The sequence below is a fragment of the Chamaea fasciata genome, unplaced genomic scaffold (assembly GCF_029207755.1).
Source record: "Chamaea fasciata isolate MVZ Bird 193981 ecotype frontalis unplaced genomic scaffold, bChaFas1.0.hap1 SCAF_36, whole genome shotgun sequence".
Classification (NCBI taxonomy): domain Eukaryota; kingdom Metazoa; phylum Chordata; class Aves; order Passeriformes; family Sylviidae; genus Chamaea; species Chamaea fasciata.
The window spans coordinates 1718550-1730770 of NW_027094121.1; the positions used below are offsets into that span (position 1 = coordinate 1718550).

Genomic DNA, 12221 nt, shown 5'->3' on the forward strand with positions numbered 1-12221 from the left:
ACAGTTCATTAGGAAGGTGACATCTACCAGTGACTGGGTATACCTTGTCCATTGTTCATTAGAAAGCCCAAAATGCAGCAAAACAGCCACAGGCGATGCCCAAGGGAAGACGTATCAGGACAGAGATCTGCTGTCTTAAGGCACAATTAAGAACATTCTCCAAGCAGTTAGAACAGGCATTCCCTAGTGTATCTTTGTGAAAAAGTGTCTGAGAAGTGGATACTAAAAGCTAAGCCATATGATTCACATAAGCAGTTGGTGACAGTAGAAGGCAGTTGATATTCCCTTCTCAGAGGCAGCAGCTTTTCACAGTTGGCTTCCCAAAGCAGCATGGCTTCAGAGGCAACCAGAGTGATTCTACATCTGGGTTTGTTCTGGATTGTTTGTTTCTTCTACCTGAAGCTGCAGCCAGCTCCAGTCTAGAGCCGAAAGAATAAATGAAATTCAACACCAGGCTACAGTTGAGCTTTTTCTAAAATAAAGGTAAAGTGTGCTAAGAGTTATAAAAAATTTACTGGGAACAAGTTGGTCAATTTCATGATGAGCCACGTGACTGCTGTCAAGGAAACAACCTACCTGCACTCTCCAGTATTTTACTCTCTCTTCAATATTCTGCATTGTTAAATTAAGGATCCCTGACACCTGCTCATCCCAAATTTGTGTGCAGTTTTGCAGTAGTTTTGTACAACAGCCAAGTGCTTTGCCCCATCCCTTACTGTTTAGCGCAGCAAGTTCCCAGCATGTGGCTCCCAGTTTTGGCAAGCAGAGTAAGTCAGGCGGCAGATTATGAGGGAACCGGTGCTTCCTATCTCTGTGCATCTCCTACTCTCCCCCTTGGCCATGAGTAAAATGCAGATTTCATTTAGCTGTGTTAGTAGTGGCAAAGTTGCACATTCAGAACTTCGAAGCCAGGCACTTCCTTAGTCCATTTACAGAAGAGTGAATACATTACCAAGAAACTCTGCTCTTGATCCTTCATTGTGTCACGCATCACATTTTCTAGTTGGCTACAAAGTTTCTGAGATTCCAGCAGCAGCTCCTCACTGAAAGGGGCAATTATTACACTATTAATTTCTGTGGCAGTTTAAAGAGATGCTGCCTCTGTCATCAAGAAATACTTCTGGCAGATACGCTGCAGAACACTGAAGTTAGTCAGGTCATAGGCTTGTAATTCATACTGCAACTTGAAAAGTTGGTGGCAGCCCCTGATTTACTAAATGGGGGAAAGGAAATGTATTCCAAGATGGAATTGGGCTCTTATTAGGTGGAACCACTGTTGCTAGAGGAAAAGCTGAGAAGCCTATAAACTTAAGGATGGGGCAACAGGCAAAGAAACAAACCAAGGTCTTTCATTCCAAGTGGTAACCCAGTTCATTTAAGCAAGCCGGAACTACGCATGCAGCAGTCTCAATGACACAGCTCAGCTACTGTGACCTTACATGACAATACTTCAACAGTTCTTGCTGGCAGTGTACTTCCAAGTGAGCCCAACCATCTCAGATTAAAGGAAGAAAACCAAAAAACCACTTTTGTTACTGAGGCTGGGGGAAGTGAAGCCATACATGATACCCAATTTTCATATGGAAGATCTGAAAGCCCCAGGAAGTCTTAACTACCAAGTAAACTAAGGCTGCTGACAATGCAAGCTGAACACAAAGTGTAAAATATGAGAAACCCTGTGGGCCATTATTTCACAAAGCAGGAAGCCTAGCTTTGTAGTGGTGGCATTAGCAGCCGAAGAACTCCAGACTTTGCCTCACCTTTTTCTTACAGATTCTGATAAATTGAATGTTCCAGAAGGGACTTGCAGCAGCAGTTGACCTGAGCTACCAAGACGGGATGTGTTCACGCTCTCTGGACTGCCAGTAACAGGACCACGCACTTTACTCTGAAGAAAACACAGAATATTCAGAGTGCAATTGTTCCCACTAGTTTTCAGCAGCCGGGAATATGAGACAACCTGGAACTTGGCTTTCATACTGATTCAAAAGAAAGAAAAGAACCATAGGATACACTCAATTTACTATTGTTTCAGTAGCCTGTGCTACAAACCATATTCTCAGGTTAAAGGGGAGTTCTTAATTTACTTACACAAGCAATTTTCAGCAAGTTCCACAGTTCTTTCTGTCGTTTCTCCTGAAGCCTAACAACTGTTTCCTCATCTTCACTCATCAGATGCATCACTTTCTCCACTCTGGGGAACAATTCCAATGCCTTCTGTTTGCAATCTACAGTTTTACTATTAAAAAAATAAAAACTAATCAGATCACACATGGGCCACTGCAGTAGGAGAACAGTTCTGAAGTTAATGATTTTCTGTTAACACTGCAAGATCTCAAGAGCCATATGCAATGAGTTTTAAACCTTCTCTTGCTGGAAGAGAAAATACCTTCTCTCAACTCTGAATAAAATGTGCAAAGCTCACCTGAGCTGAGCATAAATGACTCAAACTTCTTTTTCAAAGGTCTGGATTGCCTGTAGAAGCAGTCGTACTATTTCCTGGCTGTCACCGCCTGTCCTCTGATCTGGAATGAGAGCCAATATTACACAGAAAGGTCGGTTTATAGGACAGAGTGAGAAGATTCTTAGCGGCTCATTTCCACTACTGCTTTAATCCTGAAACAGCCAAAGTTCAGGATATGTGAGTTTGAGTGGGATGAATTACACTGAATTTTAGCCACCTTCTTCAAAATTTAAAGAACTTGAAAAGGAGAGTTGGGACTGGATCAAAGGAACAGTCGTGTCTTTCATCCTTTCTACCCAGAAAGGTTGGTTGTTGCTTGTGGCAACAGCCTGCTCTGAGAAGAGCTCCAGAGGAGTTTCGAGAACAGCTCACAAAGCACCAAGAAAGGAAGGCTGGCCTAGTGTGAAACTGACTCCCTGACTTCCCTCTCGAGAAAAGGCAATCCAGGAGAGCCCATGTGCTGCTAGTGTCTGGGCAGGCCTAGAAGTCAGATAGTTTTCTCAATGATCGTTACTACACCTCCAAAGTTACACACAAAGCAAGCTGACCTCGAGCTAAAGCATCTTTTACCTCTTGGCTTCTCTCTGAGTCTTCAGTACAGCTCTCTGGCATGTTCTTCTCTAGAAGAAAAAAGCAGGAAAGAAAAGGATTTCCAAAGAACCAAAACATGGAACAAATAGTTTGAGAACTCAAATCTTTTCTATACCTGTCTGCCATTTCAGAACAATGACAGATGAGTCAAAAAACATCTTTAGTGTTAAAGTGCTCCCAGTCCCCCACAATTTGGGTGGAAGAAACAGCCCTTTCACTGTCCTCTAGTGAGTAAGCTTAGCCAGAAACACTCCTGCATCTGAAGCTCAAGGCAGTTCAACTCACAAATCCTCCAGTGTTCCTCCTTGTTTACGACCTAGCGGGCTTCTCTGCAGGTCCACGATGTCTGTCTGCAGGGCCATCATCCTCTTCACTACCTGCTCCACATCATCTTCCTGAAAGCAGGGTAGAACATAAGCAACACAACAGTCTCATACCTAGAGACACTACCACACACACTCACACTGGTTCTTCCTTTCTCATTCTTAATTCTAAACAAACCAACAAGATGCAAACAGCAGCCTTGGCCAAAGACAAATGAGTCGTTTCAATTCAAGGAAATTCCAAGAGGTTTCTGGGGCTTCGCCAAGATCTCCCGTTTCCCCCTAAGCCTTACAACAGAACGAGCTTCATGTAGTACTAATAATGGACAAAAATTGTGCCACACAAACCGAGGCAATGTGAAATCTGACATCAGTGCAGATACAAGGGGCTTCTATTTAAGGCAGGGACAATGAAGCTAAAGGGGGAGGAGGGGAGAGATAACAAAAACAAACCTCTTTATGACTAGCAGTTAGATTTAGAAACATACCCTCCCACAAAGTTCCACAGCTTGCTCCATCCCTTTCCAGACAAACAGCAGCTTCTCAGAAGCTACAGGAATCAAAGAAGAGTGACTGGCTTTCTCAGGTTCACAGGGAAGGAGGCAGGTGTTTTTGTGAGGAGAAGAGTCATGAAAAGACCCGTTTTCCAGATGCTATACTCACTAATTCCAAACTCAATCTGCTCTTTATACTTTTCCAGGTCAATTTGGATGCTTGTTTTAAAGAAGTCCAGCTTTGCTTTCAGCTGCTGAGAAAGGGAGGCCATAGAATTCTTCGTCTTCCAGAGGGTACTATTGTAACGCAACAGATTCATCCTGCAAGGACAAGAAGGTCCTATTAGCCTCTGAAAGTAGAAATCCACCAGGCTTTCATTTACATCCAAAACAGATACTTGAGACAGCGGTGAGGACAAATGCAGTTGTGCCAAAGGGCTAACTCTCCACTTTTCATGAATTGCATACAGCTCCAATCACGGGCTTCCCCATTCCAACAGGGTCCCATTTCTGTCTTCCCTTCCACCAGCGCACAAAGACAGAGATAAGTATTGTGGAGAAACGGCCACCGTACATGGCTGCTCACTGCCCCTGCTGAAGCCGATTACAGTCCTCTTTCAGCATCCGCATCGTCTGCCAGATCTGACCCCACACTTTGCGCAACTGGAAAAAGTGGAGATTCTTATTTGGATCCTGAACTGAAAACAAAGGAGGTGGGAGAAAGGGAAATGGACATATCAGCGTGAAGCAGGAATACTGTGTTATCACAAAACAGACCAAAACATTGCTCCTTTGAGGGGCATGTTACTGCCTGCAAAGCCTAGAGCTGGATAACCCCTGTGCAGCTCCCCTAGCATGTCATAATCAAACACCTCCCTTTTTTAGTTATTCTGATAAACTGAATGAATGACAGTCCATTTTACCGCTTCTTCAGTCCCAATACGCAAAAGCTCCCTCTACTCTTTGTGCACGATACAGACCACAAAACACAGACGCCCCTCTCAACACTGACCCCGGCCCGCCCTTCATATTCATGCCAGAGGAGTCCTTACGGATGCAGCCAGCACTTTCTGGATGAGGACGCAAGGCCACCTGAGCCTCAGGAAACTTTCTTGTTATCAAAGAGGAAGAGAAGGTCTGTGTCTGCTGCTGCAGTATCATTCACCTGCAGAAGACAAAAGACCCAACCAGGTTTTCTTGGGAAGAGCAAGCCTTGGCAACACCACAAACAGAAGAGTCCTCCTCAACCAAACACAGAGCACCAAAGGCAACAGGCTGCCTACGCTACAGTGGCTGTTAGGTCTGTGAGGTTACCATGACAAAAGCATGCCACAACAGCAGGGAGTGCTGTGATCCCAAAGCGAGTGCAGTGACTTCTGATTCACTCAAACTCAAGAAAGGAAATACCGAGACTCACCTTGCCATCAGCTGTATGTTTAGTGACCAACTTCTGAGAAAACAATTCAAGTCCTGCTTCCTGCAGTAGTTCCTGGTCCTGTTCTGGAATTCCTGTATCTGACTGAATCCTGGCCTTCACACTCTGCAGAGTCTCTTCCTCTGTCACAGGGTAGGTGTGCACAGTTCCCGTAACCATGTTCAAAACGTGAAGCAACTACAAGAAGAGTAGCATGGCATGAGAAAGGCTGAAGATACATTGGTCATCTTAGAGCAGAGATTGAGGGACCAAAAAAATGACCACCAAGAAACTGTTCAAAGCACTTGGCAGAATCAAGAAGTCACTTTACAGCTACTTCCTAACATTATGGCAAAGTTCTTGTCCTCCATCAAGTGGAAGAGAGTTAAATATGGCAGTTAAACATGGCAGTTAAATACCTGTAGAATCCTCTCTCAGAATACGGAACCAAGCATGCACAGAAGCTCTTCACTACTCCCAACAAGCTCAGGGAGTATTTGTCCTCAAAGAAGCAAGAGGAAAGCACCTGTCACTAACGGTCAGGAGACAGTTCTATGAGTTTCTGCCTCACTCTTCCTCCTAAGTCTAGGATTCAGAGGCTCAGGAAACTGCTCTCTGGAAAACTTTTTAGGCTAATACAGACATATTGCTTACCTTCAAGTTCAAAATGCCATCCAATGCTTTGAAACACCCATTGGGTCCATAGGTAGGATCTGTACCTCTCTGACGTGGGTGCCACATTAACATGAGTTGCGGCCATTTCTCCAGCCTCCCAGACAAAACACTGAGCAACAAAAACCAGGAGATCAGAAAAGGTAAAAGTGCAGTGGCAGTAACGATACGGCTTGTTCTGTGTGGGAGGACTGACAGAACTGCCCCCCTCCTTCTCCCTCCAGCACTCCACCTCTCCCCATCACAAACGCAGCGTTTAGAAGGCAGAAACCAAGACTACACAAGTCTGACAAGCGACAGTAGTACTGCCTGTGTCACGCACTCAGTGTATTCACAGATTAACACAGTAAGGCATACAACACAAACTTGGTCCTTTTGCAGAAGAATCAGTTTATCTCAGCACAGCAATTTCTAGTACTCACCTGTTTAGATTGTTGGGGCAGGGCAAACTGCTAGAAAACTTGACTTCTCCGGATAAGTCTTCTGAAACAACAATATCCAGCTCACTCTTCTGACGCACTTTTGCATGCCTAATGTGAGCGAGTACAATGGTGAAAAAATTGCCCGCCTTTCCCAGCCTGCATGCTAGTAGGCTCTTAAAAGCTACTCTTGACATATAATACAGATGCCACTTTGGTTTCTGTTACCTGCCCTGCGGGAGTCAGCCCTTATCCCATAGAGCAAGTCTCAGGAATGCTGAACTTGCTCAGGTGAGTCAAGCCCCTGTGAAAGGGGTCACTTTCCAAAACGGCAAGAAACATAGGGATATTATCCTCAGAATCAAGGGACCACACTTCTGCTTCCTGTAAACAGGAAAGTCACATCATGCCCACTTACCACCCAGCCACGGTTCACTCACCATTGCACTGGCTGCCAGTTGGGTAGGAATGGTCGGAAGCCTGTAATGCACTCAAAGGCAAGCGTGCCAAAGCTCCAGGAATCCACTGTCACCCTATACTTCTGCTGTTCCAGTAGCTCTGGAGCCTGATACAGTTTACACGCATGAGACAAAGCCAGATGGCTTTGGCCAGAAAGCTCTTAGCTTTCTCTGTCCCTTAACATCTCATTAACATTTGTACAAATAATTAAAGACATTACTGAACGCTGCCTCTCACGGGCTTTAAGACCCTCCTGGAGTGAGTAGCATAGGTTACTGGCACTCCTGCTTATTTATAACAGATGCAGGTAGCACAAACCCCAGTCTCAGCAAAACCCAGTGTCAGCAAAAAAGCAGTCACCTTTGCTAGCTTCAGCACCACAAACGCACCCCATACCGTGCAAGTACCTAATCCCAGCCCAAAGCTTGGTAACAGTTCATTCTATCCCTCTAGAAAGCAGTAGCTGCTCTTCTAGCTGAATTCCTTTCTTACCAAGTACTGCAGAGTCCCAACAAAGGATGTGCACAGGCTCCCCTGATCCAACTCCTTAGCATAACCAAGGTCAATGATTTTGTGTATTAACTGAAACACACAACAGAGAATAAGAATGCCAGACTGAAGTCCTGTTAAAAGCACATCATACAGCAGAAAGAAAAGGTTTGGCTCTTCAAAGCTATGCAGGAAAGGTGCCAGTGAAGAGATAGAAGCAGAAATGGGAGGCTACTGTAGATTTCTAAAACCACAATGAATTTGAAGGTGTTGGAGCACACTGAGCAGTTACGCCTCTAGCTCCTTCCGATCTTTGGTCAATCAGGACAGTCTGCTTCTTTCCTTAATAGTTGAAAGTCAAAATGTCAGGTGTTAACAGACGTCTAATACAACGTCTCACCTCAGCTGCACACAGAATACTATGTGACAGTGACCTGAGACAGGTGTTATCCTGGGCTGAGTGCTCTTGCAGAGGGACCATGTAACTGCATGAAGCACATGCAGGTTCCTTGTAAGTTTACTTGTCTGTGCAGGTAGAGACGACGGCTTCCTGCTTACCCTTTGCTCTCCTTGCTGCAGCACAATGTTCTCTGGCTTCAAGTCTCTATGGATGATCCTGTTCTCATGAAGGTATCTGAGAGCAGAAGCTGAGACAGAAAAAGCCAGTTGTTAGAGCTAAGTAACAGTACCTAGCATGAGCTCAGTAAGGATTCATCTATTCTATCTAGTAATAAGCATGGCTTTCACATCAGACCTTGTACAATCAAACATACAATGAAACACTGAGTGTAAGGGGTAAAGTCAGCACCATAGAACTCTGGACACAAATTGAGTTCTCTCTCTGGATGTTCCCTCACATCCTTCCTGTAAACTGTAGTAATGCTGGCTAGCTTCCAGTAGGCAAGAACCTCCCCAGTCTCCCAACACTTTTGGGAGATGATCAAGATCATAAAAGGTCAATCTGAAATGGAGTCACTAAGGTCACTACTGTATATTTGGAGAGTGGACTCAGGACTAAAAGGGTTTCCATAGTTCAGACAACTGAAGGTACTGCCACCACTTACCAATGTCTTTCCCTTCTCTATCCCGAGTGAACTCCAGAGTTCCACAAATTCTCAGGGATGCAAGAAGTTTCAGCAACAGCAATTAAATTCTCCAGAAGCACAAAACTCTATGGACTGTGACCTGCGGTAGCAGCAATTACAGCTTTGTGCCTTGGTTTAATTGCATGGGAAAGAAGATGAAAGAAGTCACTGTCATCCCGTTTTCATCCTCCTATTTGTTCCATCCCTCTTTGCCTGACACTATCAACTCCAATCTGAGGCCTAAGGTCTGTGTTTTAGCTATGGGCAGATTATAGACAAGGTCAGAAAAGCCTTAGGATTAGAACTACCATGTGTTATCTCTTCCTATGACAGACAAGAGTTCATCACTTTCAGGAAGGGTACAGCCTACAGATGCACCTACCCTACAATGGTCTTGGCCATACTCAAATACTGTCGCACGTCCCCTACACTTGCCCTCATTCTCTGTGTGCAAACTCCCACAGTGTCACTTGCACCTAAAAAAATACAAAGCACTTAAGTCTTCAAAAGCTGAACACAATACCAAGGACCAAGCCACCAACACTTGTTGATGCCATGACTAGAAATATGAAACATCAGGGTATGAAAGCAAAGGTTTGAAGGGAAAACTTCAGTAGAAAACCTAGGATCAGATCAGAAGGTGATCCATTCCTAGGTTACCATCCTAGGGACCCCACCTTGCGGAGGTCTCCACCTTGGCAGTACTCCATGGCCAACAATGGCAAGTCATTTGGTGCGAGCTTCTGCATCCCTTCAGGGACATCGCGGGCAGCCACCACATTGGGATGGTTCAGTCTGTAGAACAAAACTTAGGCAAGTATACATGATGTTCTGAAACTGCTATACACTTTCATGTGCTCGTGGTCACCACGCAAAGCCCAACATGGTCACAAATGCTTTGAGAAACTGAGTTAGTGAATTCTAAAGGTTTCCATCTTTCACGGACTCATTTTAACTCCTGGCACTTCATACGGAAGACAGTGTGTTTCTTCAACATGTATGCATTACAGATCTGTCTAGAAGGTACAGCAACGAGCCCTGCACAGGAGTGCAAGGGAGTCTGTTGCTACCGTCCAGAAAAGACCCAAACTGCAATGAGACTGCTGCAGCCGAAAATGTTAATCCAACACCCCAAGGGACTGCCGCAGCACAGACGTTAAGTCAGGCAAAGCGGCGGCTCTAGGTAGCAGCGCTGTTGTAGCGCTGAGGGCACGGCAGACGAGCCGAAGACGGCAGTGTGAGACCCAAGAAGAATAGGAATAGGAATAGAAAATAGAAACTTTTAGAGCCCCAAAATCCCCCACAATTCACCCAAAATGCCCCAAAAATGACCCCAAAAAATTCCCACTAAAAATCGAGATTTCAGAGCCCCAAAATCCCAAAAAATGACCCCAAAATCCCGACTGAAAACTGAGATTTTTTTAAGCCCCAAAATCCCTCAAAATCACCCCAAAAATCCCACCCAAATTTCCCACTAAAATTGAGATTTTTTAGAGCCCAAAAATCCCCAAAATTCACCCCAAAATTTCCTGCTGAAAGTGGAAATTTTTAAAGCCCCAAAATCCCCAAAATTCCCCCCAAAATTCCCACCTAAAATCCCTCAAAAAACCCCAAAATTCCCACTAAAAATTGGGATTTTTAGAGCCCCCAAAATCCCAAAAATTCACCCAAAAATTGGAATTTTTAAAGTCCCAAAATCCCCTAAATTCACCCCAAAATTTCCACCCAAAATCCCCTAAATTCACCCCAAAATTCCCACTAAAAATTGGAACTTTTAGAGCCCCAAAATCCCCCAAAATTCACCCAAAATGCCCCAAAAATGACCCCAAAAATTCCCATTAAAAATCGGGATTTCAGAGCCCCAAAATCCCAAAAATTGACCTAAAAATTCGCCCCAAATATCAGGATTTCAGAGCCCCAAAATCCCCAAAAATGACCCCAAAGTTCTGATTGAAAAATGGGATTTTTGAAGCCCCAAAATTACCCAAATTCACCCCAAAATTCCCACCCAAAATCCCCCAAAATTCTCACTAAAATTGAGATTTTTGGAGGCCCCAAATCCCCAAAAATGACCCCCAAATTCCCACTAAAAATTGGAATTTTTAGGAGCCCCAAAATCCCCAAAATTCACCCAAAAATTGGAATTTTTGAAGTCCCAAAACCCCCAAAATTCACCCCAAAATTCCCACTAAAAATTTGGATTTTTAAAGCCCCCAAATCCCCCAAATTCACCCAAAATTCCGACTGAAAATTGGGATTTTTGATGCCCCAAAATCCCCAAAATTCTCCCCAAAAATCCCAAAAAACCCCCAAACCCCCTCCCAGTACAAACCAGTAAAGAAAAACCCCAAACCAGTATAAACCAGTACAAACCAGTCACCTCAAATCCCTTCCCAGTTCATCCCACTTCATCCCAGTGACCCCTAAACCCTGTCCCAGTACAAACCAGTAAGGAAAACCCCCAAACCAGTACAAACCAGTATAACCCAGTACAAACCAGTAGAAACCAGTATAAACCAGTAACTCCCAGTATCCCCCAGCGCCGGGCCCTGGCCCTGAGCCGCTCCCTGGAGGCCACCGAGCATCGAGAGATCCCAGTTCAAACCAGTACGGACAGGTGAGGGCACTGGGACGGGGACTGGGGGTCACTGGTTTATACTGGGATGGACTGGGAGTGGGTTTGGGGTCACTGGTTTATACTGGGATGGACTGGGAGTGGGTTTGGGGTCACTGGTTTATACTGGGATGGACTGGGAGTGGGTTTGGGGTCACTGGTTTATACTGGGATGGACTGGGAGTGGGTTTGGGGTCACTGGTTTATACTGGGATGGACTGGGAGTGGGTTTGGGGGTTACTGGTTTATTCTGGTTTAAACTGGTTTTGGGGTTTCTGGGCGTGGTGTAACCTTTGCCCCTCCCCCCACAGGTGAACCGACCACGCCCTTTGTCAGGCCACGCCCCCTTCCCTTATATGGAGCGACAAGGGCGGGACAAACTGGGCGGGGCCTGGGGGTTACTGGGTTGTACTGGGAGGGAGTGGGAGGGGCCAACGCGGCTCTGACCCCGCCCACCGCGCCGAGATGCAAATTTATGTAAATGAGAGCACAAATAAACGCGAATGACATCACTTACCACAGGGACTGGGAGTTGCTGGTTTGTACTGGGAGGGGCCTGGGCGTGGCTCTGACCCCACCCACCTCACTGATGCGCCAGCCTTATGTAAATTTATGCAAATGAGAGGCGAAATAAATGCGGGTGACGTCAATTGTACACCGAGGAGCAAAGCAGCGCCGGGGGAATGATGAGATAAACCGAGGCACAGAGCGGCGCAGGGCATGACGGGATACACCGAGGCGCAAAGTGGCACTGCAGGGAATGACGGGATACACCGAGGCACAGAGTGCCGCAGGGCATGACGGGATACACCGAGGCGCAAAGCGGCACCGCGGGGCATGACGGGATACACCGAGGCGCAAAGTGGCACTGCAGGGAATGACGGGATACACCGAGGCGCAAAGCGCCGCCGCAGGGCATGACGGGATACACCGAGGTGTAATTCGGCGCGGGGCATGATGGGATACACCGAGGCGCAAAGTGGCACCGCAGGGCATGACGGGATACACCGAGGCGCAAAGCGGCGCGGGGCATGACGGGATACACCGAGGCGCAAAGCGGCACCGCGGGGCACGATGGGATACACCGAGGCGCAAAGTGGCGCCGCAGGGCATGACGGGATACACCGAGGCGCAACGCAGCACGGGGCACGACGGGATACACCGAGGCGCAAAGGGGCACCACGGGGAATGACGGGA

The 12221-nt window shown here is 46.1% G+C and overlaps 1 pseudogene; it reads right to left on the bottom strand.

Moving 5' to 3' along the window:
- Positions 1-257: 257 nt before the first annotated feature.
- Positions 258-9120, bottom strand: LOC136303527 (inhibitor of nuclear factor kappa-B kinase subunit beta-like; annotated as a pseudogene).
- Between the last annotated feature and the right edge of the window lie 3101 nt (positions 9121-12221).